We start from the raw sequence: 11,952 nt of genomic DNA, 5'->3' as shown, positions 1-11,952 counted from the left end.
TTCTTTTTTTTTAAAAATATATATGTAATAGGGGGTTTGTGTTGAACCAGTTAAAGATATTATATATATATATATATATATATATATATATATACGCTTCATATTTGGATGTTATTCAACTATTATATTTATATTTTTACATTTTTATTTTTCTTTATTTTTTAATATCATTATTTTATACTTTTTAGTTATTATTTTATTATATTATGTATTGATCAGTGTTTTTGTTATTAATGTTTTTAATTAGATATTTTGTGTTTCCTTATTTGTTTATGTCAAAAAAGTAAATGTGGGAAGAAAAAAGGAATATCAATCAATCAATCAATCAGTCAATGTCACTGGTAACATCATTTAATCGATCAAAACTTTGACCTACATTAACCGACTATACAAAGTCTGACGTGACTTCAGTGGAAAATAAGTCACACAAACCTTAAGTGCGTCCAGAGAATCGTGGAACTGCAACAAAGCAGCGTCTCAGCGTCCTTCACCCGTCCTCGCCACACCAGAACAATAGACTCCACCTGAAGGTCAGAGAGATCTTTAGAATGAAGCTCTAAGGTCGAGCAGAAGAGACGTCTAGACTCTTGTCGTGCGACTTTGTGTTGCATTCGTGGGACGTGAATCAAACTATTCCTGTCCAGACAAACACTTTTATTAATGGAGAGAATTGCATTCCATTCCAAACAACAACAAAAAGCGAGAAAATTGATACATTTTTCTCTCTCTTGGAGCGTCTGAGAGTCACGAGTTCAACAGTTTCCTACGAAAAAGAAAAAGTTTGTTATTTTACCAGCAGACAGGAGGAGATCAGAGGCAGCATCGTGGGTTTGATCTGGAGGGCGAGTGAACATGGTTCTATGGATGGAGCTCTTCAACCATCATCTCACCTGGACCAGGAGCTTCTGTTCGGACGAGATGGTTCAGATGGTTTTATGGAGGTCTATTAACCAATCAATCAATCAATCAATCAATCGTTCAAGTTAAGGGGCAGTTTTACCATGAAAGGAGAAGAGGATTTGGGAAAAAGAGGAATCTCAGAATTGAATTTCTGTATTTTTTTTAAATCTCCACTTTAAAGTCCGACCTTGAGCTAAGATCTCTGGGTAAATAAAACATCTTGCTGTGAGGAGCCTACAGGAGAGAGAGTCAGGACGTTGACTTATTCCATGTTTTGATCCAGGAGGACCTGAAGACGTGGTTTTTGTTTGTGATGTCACATCCTGCCTCTTGAGCTGGGAGATTGGTTAATGAGTTCTTAATGAATCTTTACATAAAGGGTTTGAGGTACTTTCTACCACAATATGTAAATTAATGTGTATATTTAGGTGACTTTAAATTTAGAATCCTGATGTTGACCTAATACTCCTCCATAGATACATACTATAGGTACATCTATCCATCCATCCATCTATCCATCATCCATCCTTCCTTCCAACCATCTGTCGAGCTATCTATCGATCTAGCATCAGTCTATCCATCCATCCTTCTATCCATTCATCCATCCATCTATCCATCATCCATCCTTCCTTCCAACCATCTGTCGAGCTATCTATCGATCTAACATCAGTCTATCCATCCATCCTTCTATCCATTCATCCATCCATCTGTAGAGCTATCAATCGATCTAGCATTAGTCTATCTATCCATCCATTCATCCATCCATCCTTCCATCCATCTGTCAAGCTATCTATCAATCTAGCATCAGTCTATCCATCAATCCATTTATCCTTCAATCCATCTGTCGAGCTATCTATCGATCCAACATCTATCTTTCCATCCAACATCTATCCATCCATTCATCTGTCAAGTTTTCTATCAATCTAGCATCAGTCTATCCATCAAACCATTCATCCTTCCATCCATCTGTCGAACTACCTATCAATCTAACATCTATCCATCCTTCCATCCATCCTTCCATCCATCTGTAGAGCTATCTATCGATCAAGCATCAGTCTATCCATAAATCCATCCATCCATCCATCCATCCTTCCATCCATCTATCGAGCTGTCAATCAATAGTTGAAACATAGGAAAATTGTACAGAGAGCACCATCTAGTGGACTCTGAAAATAATGACACTGCTTCATGAAGCTTCATGACCATCACTAGTTAAATGTAAACCATTTTGGAAAAACTTGCTATTAAAACAGTTTATTCTATGTCTTTATGAATTCTTTATCCATGATGTAAACTTGTGTGTATAGACTCAATAGTCTGCTCCGAAGAAAGGTTGCCGAGGTAAGAAGAAGAGAGATCTCAGACGTTTATATTCATCTGTGAGACAGAATACAAAACATCTCACAACGTGGACAGATACAAAAGCACCAGAGGAGAAACAAGTCCTTCTCATCTACATGTCATACTTCATCACTTTGACCCTTTTTTTTCCTCCCTCTGGTGGTATCTTTCCTTCTGTGAACTGCTGATCTTGCATCATCGCGCACACATTTGGAGGTGAGCTTCCTTCAAACACGTGAGTGGCAAACAAACTCCCTCGAGCAGCTGCAAAAATATGTTTGTTTTGAAAAGCGGTTTGCAGATTTCATTTCGCTTGTGTAAGCGTTTTTTTTTTTTTCCTTCTGCTTTCGTGGAACGACCGTGGATTTTCAAAGACCCTCTGAGGCGACGACTGTACATGTTCACAGCGAAACCTTCAGACAAATGTGTTTGTGGGTTGAACCTTTGAATAAAAACAGGATTTCTGGAAAAAAAAAAAGGGTCAGATTCTCTTTAGTGTAGACGTCCGACTCGATGTTCGTCAGAGTTTCTCGGCGTCCTTTGATTCACCGTCCTTGTCACGCCCCCGGGGACGAGTTAGCACGTTTGCGTCCGCGAGGGCCGAGTGCGTCCACCAGCAGATTTTCGGCACCTCAGAGCGTGACATATGAACAGGCGGCGGCGGCGGCGGCAGCTGAGGGCAAGGACACAGCGTGCCCCGGTGGATGAAGCCTCCTCTGTGACTGTGGAGGTGGTTCATATGTGGCGGCGACTCGGCGTGTCTCCGCGACACAACGCGCCTGTCAATCATGTGCTGGTGCGTCGAGAGTTACCCGGCAGGTTTGCCGGGTCAGTGACGGTTGAGATGAATCACTCTCTAGCTCTTTTCAACCGTATTGATAATGTGAAAAAAAAGTGGGAATTGTTCTCCAAAATGACTTGATCTTGAATTATTAGTATTGTCGCTTAATTTCATAATAAATGTCACATAAAAGTAAGTAAGTAAGTAAGTAATATTTATTTATATAGCGCTTTTCCAGACCAGGGTCACAAAGCGCTTAAACGATCAAAACAATACTCAAAAAAAGTACATACTTTAAAGATCAAGATAATACTGAGAACAACACAGGAGTTCGAGAAATTCAAGGAAAAGCCTGAACAAATAGAAACGTCTTAAGATGTTTCTTAAATGAGTCAGTATATCATCAAACACAGAGGAAGATTGTTCCAAAGCTTAGGAGCAACAGTCTGGAAGGATTTCTCTCCTCTGGTCCTGAAGCGTGTTCAGGAACCATCAGTAGATTCTGATCCACAGACCTCAGAGCCCGAGCTGGGGTGTAAGGCTGGATCAGATCAGTGATGTAAGGAGGAGTCTGACCATGAATAGATCTGAAAGTAAGAACCAGAATTTTAAAGTTGATCCTGAAAGAAACTGGAAGCCAGTGAAGAGTTTTAAGGACTGTATTAATGTTGATAAACATGCTGGTAAGAAAGTCTAATTATTCAGAGATAGTTTCACTTACAAACATAACAAAACATCTTTGTTACAAATTCTGAATTTTACTGTAGTTATGCAGCTTTTAAAAATGTTTCACAACACATACCTTTTATTTACTTATTCATTACCAGGTGGTTTTAAATATAATTTGTTTCCTCCATTTATTTTTCTGTTTTGTACGTATTTTGTACCTTAAACCAGTCGTCTCCCGATCTGGGGACCGATACCGGTCCATCTGTTACCATGTAACGGAAATAAAAAAAAGTATTCATATAAAATCTGTTCTATTAATATTCTAATAATATCGATTAATACTGTCGTAAAGGCGCTTTCTTTTGAAAAAAAAAAAGGTATTTTCTCTGAAGTAACTTTAGCCTTTGACCCTTGACACGTTAAGACGCTCTTTTCAGTCAAGTTCACCTAAAAATTATATCCGTAAACTAGTGGAACCTTCGTATAAAAACATTTACTAAATCAAGATCGGTGCATGAATATAATGTGCAAATTAAACTTGTTTAAAAAAGTTGGGGATCCTTGCCTTGAAATATGTTTTAAATGTTATTTTCTGATTTATATTTAAATATTATACACTATTTTTCTACTTGTCATCATGATCTATGTTTATTTATATTTCCTCATAGTACTACGCACTTCCTAAATACATTTACTTTCTTTTTTAAATCATTTAAATACTTATAAATTCTATAGAAATAAAATACAAAACCGTAACTTTTTTTTAGTAGTACATGTTTTTTATACTTTTAATATCAGAAAACTTTAATTACCAGCGTTGTAAAGACAACCAAGGTAAAAGTAAAGACATTAAAAAATAATAAAATAATAAAACACAGGTTAATTTAAATAAAATAAGAGGAATTACCATAAAATGGCGAATGAATAAATAATTATTAAAAGAAATAAAATAAAATACATTATTTGACAGTATTATTAAAAGTTGAGAATTTCTATACAGTTTTGTTCTCTTTAGGTATTTTTCACACATTTTTCACTCGTCCGTCACTGTTTGTACTATTTTCCTACAAATAATGCTGATTTATTTTAATCTTGAGAATGTTCTCAAATCTTTCCAATGACATTGTGGTAAAAAATGTGCAATAAAAAAGGAAAACTCTTAATTATTTATCCTTGTTTTTGTGTTATTGGTAAAACATTGGTTGGATATCAGGTGTTTGAAGTAATTTGCTTAAACTAATAAATTACCTTATTTTCCGGACTATAAGTCGCTCCGGAATACAAGTCGCACCAGCCGTAAAATGCATAATAAAGAAGGAAAAAACAAATATAAGTCGCACTGGAGTATAAGTCGCATTTTTTCGGGAAATTTATTTGATAAAATCCAACACCGAGAACAGACATGTCATCTTGAAAAGCAATTTAAAATGAAAATAGAATAGAGGCAACGACAGGCTGAATAATTGTACGGTATGTTACGTTACATGAAACAACTGGTGCCTGGTATGTTAACATAACATATTAAGAGTTATTCAGATAACTATAGCATAAATAACTAAGTGGTTTACCAAACCATCCGTGTAACTCCAAATAACTAAAATCCAATGAAATCTTCATCCTCGGTGTCACTTTTAAACAACTCCGCTCACTCCGGAGGTAGAAGATGCGGCGCTTCCTCTTCTACGTCGAAATTTTCAACACAGGCCTTAGAGCGCCCTCTTGCGGTTTAGTGTGAAAATAACATGTGAAATGATAGACCGGTAATAATGTGTGAATAATTTCACACATAAGTCGCTCAAGAGTATAAGTCGCACCCCCGGACAAACTATGAAAAAAAACTGCGACTTATAGTCCTGGAAAATACGGTACTTTTCACAAGATGTTGTAAGAAGAGATGATATTTAACTGGAACAAATGTAGATTTTTAGGATCTCATTTAACATTAATTTATCTATTTTAAATATTGTTGTGAGATATATGCTGTGTCTCAAATCGCATACTAGCGTACTAAAAGTTAGTATTTTTAGTGCATAAGTGCGTCTCAATTCTCAGTATGCGAAATTTAGTGCGCCATGCACACTAAATTGGCGTACTAACACGCCCACAAAACTGAGCATGGTTCGATGGACACTAACCTAAACAGCCGCCATCTTAGTGACGTTTTAAACGGAAGTTACGTCATATATAAATGCATATATATTCATATACCTACAGGTGTATTTTCCGCAGCAGTAGAAGTAGCTGATACCAGCTTAAATATCTCGCGATTATTTAGATTCTCATATTTTTTCTTTATTTCTTTTTCCAAAGTTGCAAAACGTGCTGCCAGCAGGTGGCGATAGCGTTCAAACAGCTGGTTGAAACATCGTTAAATAGTAGTAGAAGAAGAAGCTGTCATGTGATTTCCTGTTAGTGTGTAGCAGCAGAGTTTGATTTGAGACATACTATCTGTGGAGAATTTGCGTACTAGTTAGTATGTACACTAAACTGATGCATACTAACTTCTAGTATACTAAGAGAAGTATGCGATTTGAGACACAGCAATTGTTTTGGTTTGTAGATTCACTTCCTGGTTGACTACAGGAGCCAGCAGAGTTCAAAAAGTCACGTTTCATCCCGATAAAGAAGGCGATAAAAAACACACTGTTGACGATACAGCGAGAACAAATGAATCAAACCCGACGAAGGTTCACAGCACGACTCTCCACGAGCAGAGGAGCGAGAGGAAGAAGAAATAGAAAGTGAGCGGAGCGAGGAGGTGAGGAGAGGATATGAGTTAAATGTAGAGCTGGGATCCGGCGTAATAAAGGTGTCTCGCTGTGGAAGCTTTAGAGCTCCGGCGAGAGCTGCCGCCACAAACAGCGGGAGGATGAAACACAAACCCAAGACCTTTCTTTTATGGCCGGACGCTTTGTGCTCGCTTTTTATGGCTTTGTGGCTCTTTGCTGCTTCATGTTTCACACACACTCGAGCCTCGTCTTCGCCTGCAAAGGTCTTCTTGTAAAACATCTCTTCCTCCTCACCTGAGATCAGAGCCGGCAAACTTTTTACGATGTTTTATACAAGAAAACAGCAGAAATAAACACGGATGTCAGAAATACTCGGGAGAACAAAGTGAATTATTATTTTGTTACCAATGAAAGTTCTTTGAATACAGTTGAAAATTGTTTGATTACGTTTTAAAATGGTTTGATTATAGTTGAAAATTGTTGGATTACAGTTGAAAATTGTTTGATTACGTTTTAAAATGGTTTGATTATAGTTGAAAATTGTTTAATTATAGTTGAAAATTGTTTGATTATAGATGAAAATGGTTTGATTATAGTTGAAAATTGTGTGATTATAATTTTAAAATTGTCTGATTCTAGTGGAAAATTGTTTGATTATAGTTAAAAATTGTTTGATTACATTTGAAAATTGTTTGATTATAGTTAAAAATTGTTTGATTATAGTTAAAAATTGTTTGATTATAGTTGAAAATTGTTTCATTATAGTTAAAAATTGTTTGATTACATTTGAAAATTGTTTGATTATAGTTGAAAATTGTTTGATTATAGTTAAAAATTGTTTGATTATAGTTGAAAATTGTTTCATTATAGTTAAAAATTGTTTGATTACATTTGAAAATTGTTTGATTATAGTTGAAAATTGTTTGATTATAGTTAAAAATTGTTTGATTATAGTTAAAAATTGTTTGATTACAGTTGAAAATTGTTTCATTATAGATGAAAATGATTTGAATACAGTTGAAAATGATTTAATTACAATTGAAAATTGGTTGATTATAGTTAAAATATGTTTAATTACAGTTGAAATTTGTTTGATTACAGTTAAAAATTGTTGATTACATTTGAAAATTGTTTGATAGCAGTTTGAAATTGTTTGATTATAGTAATAAAAAAAAAAGATCACATCTAAAAATTGTTTGATTATAGTTGGAAATTGTTTGAAAATAATTAAAAAATAGTTTCATTATAGTTGAAAACTGTTTGATTATAGTTTAAAATAAAAGATTGCATCTAAAAAAAAATGTTATTATAGTTGAAAACTGTTTGATTATAGTAAAAAAAAAAAAGATTACATCTAAAAATTGTTTGATTGCTGCTGAAAATAGTTTGATAACAGTTGAAAATAGTTTGATTATGATTAAAAAAAAGTTTGATTACAGTTGTAAATGATGTCATTTCAGTTTATTATTTGATTGAACAAAGTTGAAAAAGTAAGTTTGTCGTTCAAAGACGACATGAACGCACTTCGTCACGAAAGCGAGAAAAACTAAAATAACTCCTTCAACAACAAACATGGCAACAACGTCTTGATCAGCAGATGTCTGACTTTCTGATTCTCGCTCGCAAAATATCACAGCGCGTAAAAGCGATGGCGCTCCGCCAGCGTCTGTAGTCGAGATCTTTGAGAATTTTTATATCACAACAGCTTGTTTTTTCAGCGGCGAACACACCAGTTAGTGCCGACCATTAGCTCGCTCCAATTAAAAGACGAGGCAATATGTTGTTTTTCCAGGCCTAAGATTCCTCGGGCCCTCCGGGACCACACCTGGAGACTCTCCCCGGGTCTCTGTCGTCCCTCACATATGGCATCTTGACTCACCAGAAGCTGCTCTCAAAGTTTTTACCGTCATCCGAGTTTAAAATGATGGGACTTTTTTTTTTTAAATCCAGCTCATCTTGTTTTGATACAAATATCAAGGTCGATCTGGTTAAAAAATGGATGAAGAATTGTTGGGGGGTAACTGGGCTGTGAAAGTTCCAGATGGTCGTGACCTTGTGGGGTCATCAGGGAGGATCCTTGATGATTGGAACACAACATGTGTGGTCTGCAAGAAGACGTTTTAAACTAGAGGGAAATAAAGCTCTGGAGTGTCTTTGTCAAGGTCAAATTGAGACTGAAAAGAAAACTTCAAATGTACCACACTGCCTGGTCAAGATAGAGCTGAGCCAAAAGGCATGATAAAACAAGGGTAATGTTGCGACCAAAACAATAAGACAGAGGATATGAGTTGCAAAAGTAGTTTGGTCGTCTGGGAGAGACTCAGAGAAGAGCTTTAACGATCATGTTTATTTGTCAATATTCTTAAAATGATCGACATTTTTCCTTTCATACAAGACAAAGTATATTTGAAAATTGTTGGTTGAGGTTTGTGTACAAAAGTTTGACCTGAAAATTGTTTTAGTGGAAAATCGTCTGATTATAGTTGAAAATCATTTGATTATAGTTGAAAATTGTTTGATTTCAGTTAAAAAAGTTTTATTACAGTTGAAAATGGTTTAATTATAGTTTATTTATTTTTTTATTATAGCTGAAAATTGTTTGATTTTAGTTTTAAAAAAGTTTGATTTCAGTTGAAAATTGTTTGATTATAGTTGATTTTTTTTTTATTATATCTGAAAATTGTTTGATTATAGTTGATTTTTTTTAATTATAGCTGAAAATAGTTTGATTATAGTTGAAAATTGTTAGATTTTAGTTTAAAAAAATATATTATTACAGTTGAAAATGGTTTAATTATAGTTGATTTTTTTTATTATAGCTGAAAATTGTTTGATTTTAGTTGATTTTTTTTAAATTATATCTGAAAATTGTTTGATTATAGTTGATTTTTTTTAATTATAGCTGAAAATTGTTTGATTATAGTTGAAAATTGTTAGATTTTAGTTAAAAAAAAAGTTTTATTACAGTTGAAAATGGTTTAATTATAGTTTTTTTTTTTTATTATAGCTGAAAATAGTTTGATTATAGTTGAAAATAGTTTGATTTCAGTTTAAAAAAAAAATGATTTCAGTTGAAAATTGTTTGATTATAGTTGATTTTTTTTTTATTATAGCTCAAAATTGTTTGATTTTAGTTTTAAAAAAGTTTGATTTCAGTTGAAAATTGTTTGATTATAGTTTATTTGTTTTATTATAGCGGAAAATTGTTTGATTATAGTTGAAAATTGTTTGATTTTAGTTTTAAAAGAAGTTTGATTTCAGTTGAAAATTGTTTGATTATAGTTGATTTTTTTTAATTATATCTGAAAATTGTTTGATTATAGTTGTTTTTTTTAAAATTATAAGGTAAGGTAAGGTAAAACTTTATTGATCCCTCAGGAGGTGAACATAGTTTGATTATAGTTGAAAATTGTTAGATTTTAATTTAAAAAAAGTTTGATTTCAGTTCAAAATTGTTTGATTATAGATGAAAATGATTTGATTACAGTTTTAAAAAAAAATGATTTCAGTTGAAAAATGATTTATATCAGTAGAAAGTTGTTTGATTAAAGCTGAAAATTGTTTGATTATAGTTAATAAATAAAATCTAAATAGTTGGACAACAGACATTTATTTTACGTGAGTTTTTCCTCAAGTTTACTTCAACGATACACGATATAAACAAAAGCTTTACATCCTTTGATCACATCATTATTTAAAACCTTATCAAAACAGACAAGATGAGATGAAAGAAATGAAAAAAACTGATTAAATTCTTCCTCCACACTTGTGTGTCGTCGTTTGTGTATCTTCGACAACAACACAAACTTTGATGATCGCACCGAAGAGGGAAACATTAACTGCCAGATTTAAAAGCGACACCAACACACGCGTGACATTAGCGTGTAAGTAGGTCCACACGCAGCAGGGAACGAAAAGACGGCGTTTGAGAGATCATCCCAAAAATATGAATCAGGTCACCTGGTGTCGGGACTCGGAATTGATGAGCGCATGCATATTAAAGAGTTGTTGAAAAAGGTCAAAGAGTTGTTGGTGTGTGTTTCTCTCGCTCCTCTGCAGGGGTCTGGTGGCCCCCGCCGTCACACTCCCTGCAGTACTTCTGGTGATGAAGAAGGCAATTTCCAGTTGCATTCTTATTTTTTATTTATAGAACATTATACAACAGGGAATTGGATGGAGGGCCCGATGCATTTGTCCACGTATGCAAATGTGTAGCAGGGAAATAGCTCACCAAAAGATGGGGGGGGGGGGGGGGGGGGGGTAATACACATTTAAAATAGATGTTGGGAAACGAGTCGCACTTTTTGCTACTTATTTAGAAAAGGTCGAACCGGGGTCACGCATGAATAATAACAAGTTGGGAAAAGTTTTCGTTAAATGGAAATTTGATTGAAAAGGCTCTTCTAGAAATGGATTGAAAGATTCTACAAAGACCCCGGCCCTGGTTCCTCGTTCCCCTGAGGCTTCAGGAGCTAAAGTTCTTAGGCCCCCAGTTCGAGCACAGGGGCCCTGCTACGTGTCCCCTGAGCATATGATAATCCCGACCAAGGTTCTTAGGCTCCTGAGCATCCAGGAACTTGCAACTGAGTCCGAGTGGCCTGGGACTGGATCCCGGTCCTGTTTTTTCCCCAGGCTCCAGGAACTCTTGGCCGAGTCAGAGGGCCCCTGATACTGTGCCCCAAACACCTACAGAGACTGGTCCTGTTCTCCGGGTTCTGCCCAGGCCCCAGGAACTCTTAGCCTAGTCAGGGCCAAAACACCTTCAAAGACTGGTCCTTTGTTCCTGGCTCTTCCAAGGCTCCAGGAACGGTTAGCCGAGTCTGAGGGGCCCCAGAGAATGGTCCTGGTTTGCCTAGGCTCCAGGAACTCTTGGCAAAAGTCAAGGGCCCCAGGACAAAATCCCAAACACGTCTAGAGACCGGCCCTGGTTCCTGGTTTTCCCAGGGCTCCAGGATCTCTTAGCTGAGTCAGAGGGTCCCAGGAAAGCGACCCTTAGAACCCCTAGATCAAGGTTCTTGTTCACCCCAAGGTCCAGGTCATGTACCAAAGTTCCATCTGGATTTAGACAATGTTGAAGGAATCATCGTTTAAATGATGCTGATGAATTAAAACACGTTATAAAAATAAACTTTCATGTGATCTCAGTTATTTGTTGTCATTCTTTAGTCCACTTTGTTTTAGGGTTGCTAGACTAATAGCGCTAGCCTGTTAGCCATGTTGGGAAAGAAACCGATTTAAGGGTTCTACGTCTCTGAAGGGACCCGGCAGAATGGGGGGTGGGGTCCAGGACTGTCTTTGGTCCCTTGTCTTGGCTGTGGGCAGAGAAAATTAATGGGTTTGATTGGGCGTCTGGGTTCCTATCCAACTTTGCCCTTGTCCCGGCTACAAGTCCATGTTCTCCAGGACCTTGGACAGGGGTCAGGGTCTGTCCCGTCCAAGGGTCCCTGGTCCTCAGAGACGAGCGTGAAAATGAAAGTGAAACCACCAACGTTTGGACTTGTTGGTAGGTTTAGAGGTTCTACTCGGAGTCAG

General features: G+C 36.0%; 1 protein-coding gene across 2 annotated transcripts in view; it reads right to left on the bottom strand.

The window, feature by feature from the left end:
• Nucleotides 1–477: 477 nt before the first annotated feature.
• The window catches only part of stpg2 (sperm-tail PG-rich repeat containing 2), an 81,086-nt gene continuing 69,611 nt past the window's right edge, over nt 478–11,952 (bottom strand). For both annotated transcript variants that reach the window (XM_087791818.1, XM_087791845.1), the window contains exon 14: nt 478–524. The gene's annotated coding sequence lies outside the window, so the exon portion shown is untranslated. The remainder of the gene's footprint in view (nt 525–11,952) is intronic.

This window comes from Callionymus lyra, chromosome 1, assembly GCF_982586985.1.
Source record: "Callionymus lyra chromosome 1, fCalLyr1.hap1.1, whole genome shotgun sequence".
In the NCBI taxonomy this organism is placed as follows: Eukaryota; Metazoa; Chordata; class Actinopteri; order Syngnathiformes; family Callionymidae; genus Callionymus; species Callionymus lyra.
The sequence above is the reverse complement of the archived record's forward strand: the minus strand, read 5'-3'. Positions and strand labels throughout refer to the sequence as shown.